Source organism: Myotis lucifugus, unplaced genomic scaffold (genome assembly GCF_000147115.1).
Source record: "Myotis lucifugus unplaced genomic scaffold, Myoluc2.0 scaffold_318, whole genome shotgun sequence".
Taxonomy (NCBI): domain Eukaryota; kingdom Metazoa; phylum Chordata; class Mammalia; order Chiroptera; family Vespertilionidae; genus Myotis; species Myotis lucifugus.
The window spans coordinates 949,384-956,369 of NW_005871366.1; the positions used below are offsets into that span (position 1 = coordinate 949,384).

Sequence of the window (6,986 nt, forward strand, 5' to 3'; positions counted from 1 at the left end):
GTGACTGTGGGACCTGAGTTCCTCACCTTCTCAGCTCATCAGAGAGCTGGCGGTCGCCATGGCAATGCGGGAGCTGGTGGAGGCCGAATGCAGGGGTGCCAACCCACTCATGAAGCTGGCCAGGCACTTCACCCAGGACAAGGTCCTTCGGCAGGAGGGACTGAGGCCCGGTCCCTGGCCACCGGGAACCCCAGCCTCCGAGGCGGTCCCTAAGCCTTTGGGGGTAGCCTCTGAAGATGAGTTGGTGGCCAAATTCCTCCAGGACCAGAATGAACCACTTTTATATCGCGTGCCCCTCAGACCTTCAAGATGGATGACCTCCTGGCAGAGATGCAGGAGATTGAACAGTCAAGTTTCCACCAGGCACCCCAGAGAGCCCCTGGGGTGGCAGACTTGGCCTTGTCTGAGAACTGGGCCCAGGAGTTTCTTGCAGCTGGAGATGCTGTGGATGTAACGCAGAATTATAATGAGATGGACTGGTCCCAAGAATTCATCTCTGAAGTTACAGACTCTTTGTCTGTGTCTCCTGCCTGCTGGGCTGAGGAATATCTGGAACAGTCAGAGGAGAAGTTGTGGCTGGGAGAGCCTGAGGGAACAACTGCCAGTGATCACTGGTATGATGATTATCATCCTGAGGATGATTTACAGCATACTGCCAGTGACTTTGTGGCCCAAGTGGATGACCCCAAATTGGCTAACTCTGAGGGTACATCAGATGCCTGGGTTGACCAGTTCACAAGACCAGGGAACACAGCTGCCCTTGATATGGAGTTTGAACGAGCCAAATCAGCTATAGAGTCTGATGTCGATTTCTGGGACAAGTTGCAGGCAGAGTTGGAGGAGATGGCGAAACGGGATGCTGAGGTTCACCCCTGGCTTTCTGACTATGATGACATCACGACTGCTTCCTATGATAAGGGGTACCAGTTTGAGGAGGAGAACCCCCTGCGTGACCACCCCCACCCTTTCGAGGAAGGGCTGCGGCGACTTCAGGATGGGGACCTGCCGAATGCTGTGCTGCTTTTTGAGGCGGCTGTGCAGCAGGATCCTAAGTACATGGAAGCTTGTCAGTATCTGGGTACCACACAGGCAGAGAATGAACAAGAACTATTAGCCATCAGCGCATTACGGAAGTGTCTGGAGCTAAAGCCAGATAACCAGACAGCATTGATGGCACTGGCTGTCAGCTTCACCAACGAGTCCCTGCAGCGACAGGCCTGTGAAACCCTGTGAGACTGGCTGCGCTATACACCAGCCTATGCCCACCTGGTGGTGCCCGGGGAAGAAGGGGCCAGTGGCGCAGGACTGGGCCCAAGCAAGCGCATCCTGGGATCTCTGTTGTCTGACTCCCTGTTTCTTGAAGTGAAAGAGCTCTTCCTGGCAGCTGTGTGCCTGGACCCTACAAACATTGACCCTGATGTGCAGTGTGGGTTAGGGGTCCTTTTCAACCTGAGTGGGGAGTATGACAAGGCAGTGGACTGTTTCACAGCTGCCCTCAGCATTCGTCCCAATGACTATTTGCTGTGGAATAAAGTAGGGGCCACCCTAGCCAATGGAAACCAGAGTGAAGAAGCAGTAGCTGCATATCGTCGGGCCCTCGAGCTACAACCAGGCTATATACGGTCCCGCTATAACCTGGGCATCAGCTGCATCAACCTTGGGGCTCATCGGGAGGCTGTGGAACACTTTTTGGAGGCCTTGAACATGCAGAGGAAAAGCCTGGGCCCTTGAGGTGAAGGGGGCGCCATGTCAGAGAACATCTGGAGCACCCTGCGTTTGGCATTGTCCATGTTCGGCCAGAGAGATGCCTATGGGGCAGCTGATGCCCGGGATCTGTCCGCCCTCTTAACTATGTTTGGCCTGCCCCAGTGACAGTGGGATGGGCTGCCCTGTGAGTGTCTGCCTGGAGGGGTCCCCGCTCTGGATGTGACTCCCTCTCCCCAAATGGGCCTACCAAGGGGGTGGGCTGATGATCATAAGCGGTACGGCCTCTCAGGAGTGGCCTCAATGTAGGGGTGGGTAGTCTTTGTTCTAGTTCCTACATAATTGTAGGAAAATGAGCTGTATCTCTTGAGTCCCTTGGTAATTCAAGGGTGCACACCCGGCTACAGATCTCTGCATATCATGCCCTTTCTTGGTGCTGCTTTTTGGGTAGGACCCAGAGATAAGAAGGTAACTGTTGTCATCAGCTGCCATTTCTCATAGGGTCTACCACATTTGTAATGTCTGTCCCCCTCCCCCTTTTACTGGGAATTGATAATAGTACAGCTTCCTTGGGCAGTTATGTGTAGGCCATTCTTCTGCCATGCACCTCTGTGATGACCATATCTAGGGCGGGATGGCAGGAGTTGGCCTGTTGGACTTGAATGTTGATTTGGCTCAGCAGAGTCAAGTTTTGGTAGGGGTGCTTAGTTCTGTCACTCTTGGACCTCTCCTGGCTGTTGCTCAGATTCCCTGGGTATGATGCTGCAACAGGAATGCTGGCCTCACTATGTAGGGGTCCTCAAGAGCTGCCAGGGTAAATTGCTACACAGTGTTTGGGTGTTGGGTAGCAGGAAGGCTCACTTGTGGAATTAGCCTAGAAGGGACCTGATGGGATCAGGTCAAGGGCTGTGCTCTGTGCCCTTTGGTGGAAGGACAGCATCGGGACGTGGGATGTGAGTGCAGGAGTCCCTCCTCCTCTTAGACCTGTGAGTAGGAATTGAACTAGTAGCTCTTCTAGAAAGTTGCTTCAGAAATTGCCATCTTGCCAAATTCCTAGCAAAGAGATGGTTCAGTGTTACCTTAGGACTTTGCTGTACGTCTTGAAGTGTTTCTAGGGGAGAGTGTAAAATAATCCCTTTCCCCTATAGTACCTTTGCAAAGTGAAGACTGAGGGAAGAGGAGGGAGCCTCTTGGATTCTTCTCACCTGTGCCCTGCGTGGGGAGCTACATTAACCTCCAGAAATGACTGCTGAGCCTCTTGCCTTGTCATTAGTAGCTAATGATCAGAAATTTTTTTTTAAACTACCATGGTCCCAAGGTTCTATTCTGAGATTTATTTTTCTTTGTATGAATATGTGTAAATGATTTTAAAATAAAACTAAAATATTTGTAGGAAGAAAAAAAAATTCCTCCCACAGACACCAACAGCAATCAAGGCCCTAAAAGATTGTGCACACAGCCCACACAGGGGAGTACCTAGAGTGCCCAGCTCAGGTGACTGGGAAGGCTGAGCCATTGGGCCCTACAGGACACCTTTTACACAAGGCCACTCTACCAATTCCAGGAGACATAGCAGCTCTACCTAATACTTAGAAACAAACACAGGAAAGCAGCCAAAATGTGAAGACAAAGAAACATGTCACAAATGAAAGAAATAGAAGAAAGCAAACTACTGGATACAGAGTTTTAAACCATGATTATACAGTTACTCAAGGATCTTCATGAGACTTTCAAGAATCTTAGTGAGAATGTCAAAGACATAAAAAAAGGACCAGTCACAAATTAAGCATACACTAACCAAAATAAAGAATAATTTACAGGGATTCAACAGTAGAGTAAAGGAGTACAAGAATCAAATCAATGATTTGAAATAGGAGGAAGCAAAAAACACTTAAGCAGAAGAGCAAAAAGAAAAAGAGAGTCCAAAAATATGAATGAAGAGCGTGTAAGGAGCCTCTGGAACAACTTCAAGCATACCAACATTCGCTTTTAATGTGAGTGCCAGAAGAAGAGAGAGAGCAAGATATTGAAAACCTATTTGAAGAAATAATGACAGAAAACTTCCCCTACCTGGTGAAATAAATATACTTACAAGTCCAGGAAATGCAGAGTGTCCCAAACAAGAGGAACCCAAAGAGACCCACACCAAGACATCATAATTAAAATGTCAAGGGTTAAAGACAAAGACAGATTCTTCAAAGCATCAAGAAAAAAGCAGTTAGTTACCTACAAGGGAGTGCCCATACAACTGTCAGCTGATTTCTCAACAGAAACTTTGCAGGCCAGAAGGGAGTAGCAAGAAATATTCAAAGTGATGAATACCAAGAACCTACAACCAAGATTACTCTACCCAGCAAAGCTCTCATTTAGAATTGAGGGTCAGATAAAGAGCTTTAAAACAAGAAAAAGCTAAAGGAATTCATCACCACCAAACAAGCATTACCTGAAATGTTGAAGAATAGTCTTTAAAAAGAGGAGGAGGTAGAAGAAGAAGATGATGGTGATGATGAAGAAGGAGAAGGAGGAGGAGGAGGAGGTGGAGGAGGAGGAGGAGGAGGAGAAATAATAATAAAATATATGAACAATAGCCCTGACTTGTTTGGTTCAGTGGATAGAGCGTCGGCCTGCGGACTGAAGGGTCCCAGGTTCGATTCCGGTCAAGGGCATGTACCATGGTTGTGGGCACATCCCCAGTAAGGGGTGTGCAGGAGGCAGCTGATCGATGTTCCTGACTCTCTATCCCTCTCCCTTCCTTTCTGCAAAAAATCAATAAAAAAATATTTAAAAAAAATATATGAACACAACAAATACATATCTATCAACAATTGAATCTAAAAATAAAAATAAATGAACAAGCCTTAAACGGTTTGGCTCAGTAGATAGAGCATTGGCCTGCGGACTGAAGGGTCCCAGGTTCGATTCTGGTCAAGGGCCCATGCGCAGGTTGTGGGCTCGATCCCCAGTGGGGGGGGGGGGAGGGTGCGTGCAGGAGGAAGCCAATCAATGACTTTCTTATCATTGATGTTTCTCTCTCTCCCCCTCTCACCCTTCCTCTCTGAAATCAATAATATATATATATAAAATAAAATAGCTCTAACCGGTTTGGCTCAGTGGATAGAGCGTCGGCTTGCGGACTGAAGGGTCCCAGGTTCAATTCTGGTCAAGGGCATGTACCTTGGTTGCGGGCACATCCCTAGTAGGGGGTGTGCAGGAGGCAGCTGATCGATATTTCTCTCTCATAGATGTTTCTAACTCTCTATCCCTCTCCCTTCCTCTCTGTAAAAAAAATCAATTAAAAAAAATAATAATAAAATAATAAATGAAGAAGAAATCTAATGAACAAAACAAACTGGTGAATAAAATAGAATCAGAGGCATGAAAGCATGGAAAAGACTGAGGAATCTCAGAAGGGCAGGAAGAGATTAACCAAAGATCTTATCTATAGACACAGATAATAGAGTGGTGAAGGCCTGGGGCGGGGCAGGAACTGGGTGTAGTGGGGCAATAGGGGGGAAATGAGGGGTATCTGTAATATTTTCAACAATAAACATTTTTAAAATAATAAAAATAAAAGTTTAGAGAAAAAAATATATATCATAAGAAAAACACATTGTGCCCTAGCCGGTGCGGCTTAGTGGATAGAGTGTTGGTTGGCAGACTAAAGGGTCCCAGGTTCGATTCTGTTCAAGGGCACATACCTCACAATCCCTGGCCCCAGTTGGGGCACATGCAGGAGGCAACCAACCGATGTGTCTCACAGCGATGTTTCTCTCTGTCTCTCCTCCTCCCTTCCATTCTTTCTAAAAAAAAAAGTCAAGGGAAAAATATCGTTGGGTGAGGATTAACAAATAAGAAAGAAAGAAAGAGCCCTAGCTGGTTTGGCTCAGTGCATAGAGTTTCAGCCTGTGGACTGAAGAGTTCCAGGTTCAATTCCAGTCAAGGGCACATGCCTGGGTTGCAGGCTGGATCCCCAGTAGGGGGCATGCAGGAGGCAGCCAATCCATGATTCTCTTTCATCATTGATGTTTCTATTTCTCTCTTCCTTTCACTTCCTCTCTGAAATCAATAAAAATATATTTAAAAAAAAGAAAGAAAGAAAGACACATCTTTCCCCCCATTGCCCCACTACACCCAGTTCCTGCCCCGCCCCAGGCCTTCACCACTCTATTATTGTATTGTAAACATTTTTTAAATGTCCTATATATCATAACATCTTAAAAAAAACCTTTCTGGCTGGGAAGGAGCTGCCCTTCCCAGGGTAGCTAATCTATATTAATAAAAGGCCTGTGGTCGGGACGCCGTAACGCCGTCATGACCAAACAAGCAACGGCTCTCACAGCGGGCAGGGCGGGGGAGCAAGCTACTAGTGGCAGAGAGCTACTAGCAGCAGAGGGCTAGGAGCGGGGGAGGCTGGGGCGGCCAGCTGAGGCAAGTGGAAGCGAGCTACTCATGCATGATTTCATGCGCGCTGGGCCTCTAGTTCCTAAATATAATAACAACTAGCCTACACGCATGCCTTTCATATGCAAAACAACCAGTCCAGAGTGTATACCAATAATGTGAATATATTTAATACCACTGAACTGTACACTTAATTTTTTTTTTTAGTCCTCAGTCATGGACATGCTTAGAAAGAGGAAGGGAAAGAGAGAAAGGGGGAGAGAGAGACAGAGACAGAGAGAGAGAGAGAGAGAGAGAGAGAGAGAGAGAAACACTGATGTAAGAAACATTGATCAGTTGTCTGCCATATGAGTCCCCACTGGGGATTGAACTCACAACCCAGGTATGTGCCTTGATCAGAATCAAACCAGCAACCTTTTGGTTCACAGAACGATGTTCAATCAACTGAGCCACTCCGACTCTTTCTAAAAATCAATAAATAAAAATTAAAAACAAAAAAAAGAATGAAGTACTGATGCAGGCTACAACTTAGATGAACCTTGAAAACATTATGCTAAGTGAAAGAAGCCAGTCACAAAAGTCCACATATTATACTAGTGGCCCGGTGCATGAATTCATGCACATTGAAAGGAAATTAATTAGAAGGTGGTCAGTGAGGTGGGACTCAGTGAGACGGGCTGGACATACTCTGGAGCCAACCTCCCACAGTCCCTTCCCCGGTATCTGCAGAATGAGCCGGGTCCCTCTGGCAGATGGGGTCCCTTGGTCTGGCCTGTGGGGATCGGGCCAAAACCAGCTCTCCAACATCCCCAAAGGGGTCCTGGAGTGCGAGAGGGCACTCTGCAAAGTTGCTGTTGTACAGGGTGTGGAACGCAAACACA

General features: G+C 47.1%; 1 pseudogene; it reads left to right on the forward strand.

Moving 5' to 3' along the window:
• LOC102421802 lies at nucleotides 1-2,465 on the forward strand (annotated as a pseudogene).
• The last annotated feature ends 4,521 nt before the right edge of the window (nucleotides 2,466-6,986 follow it).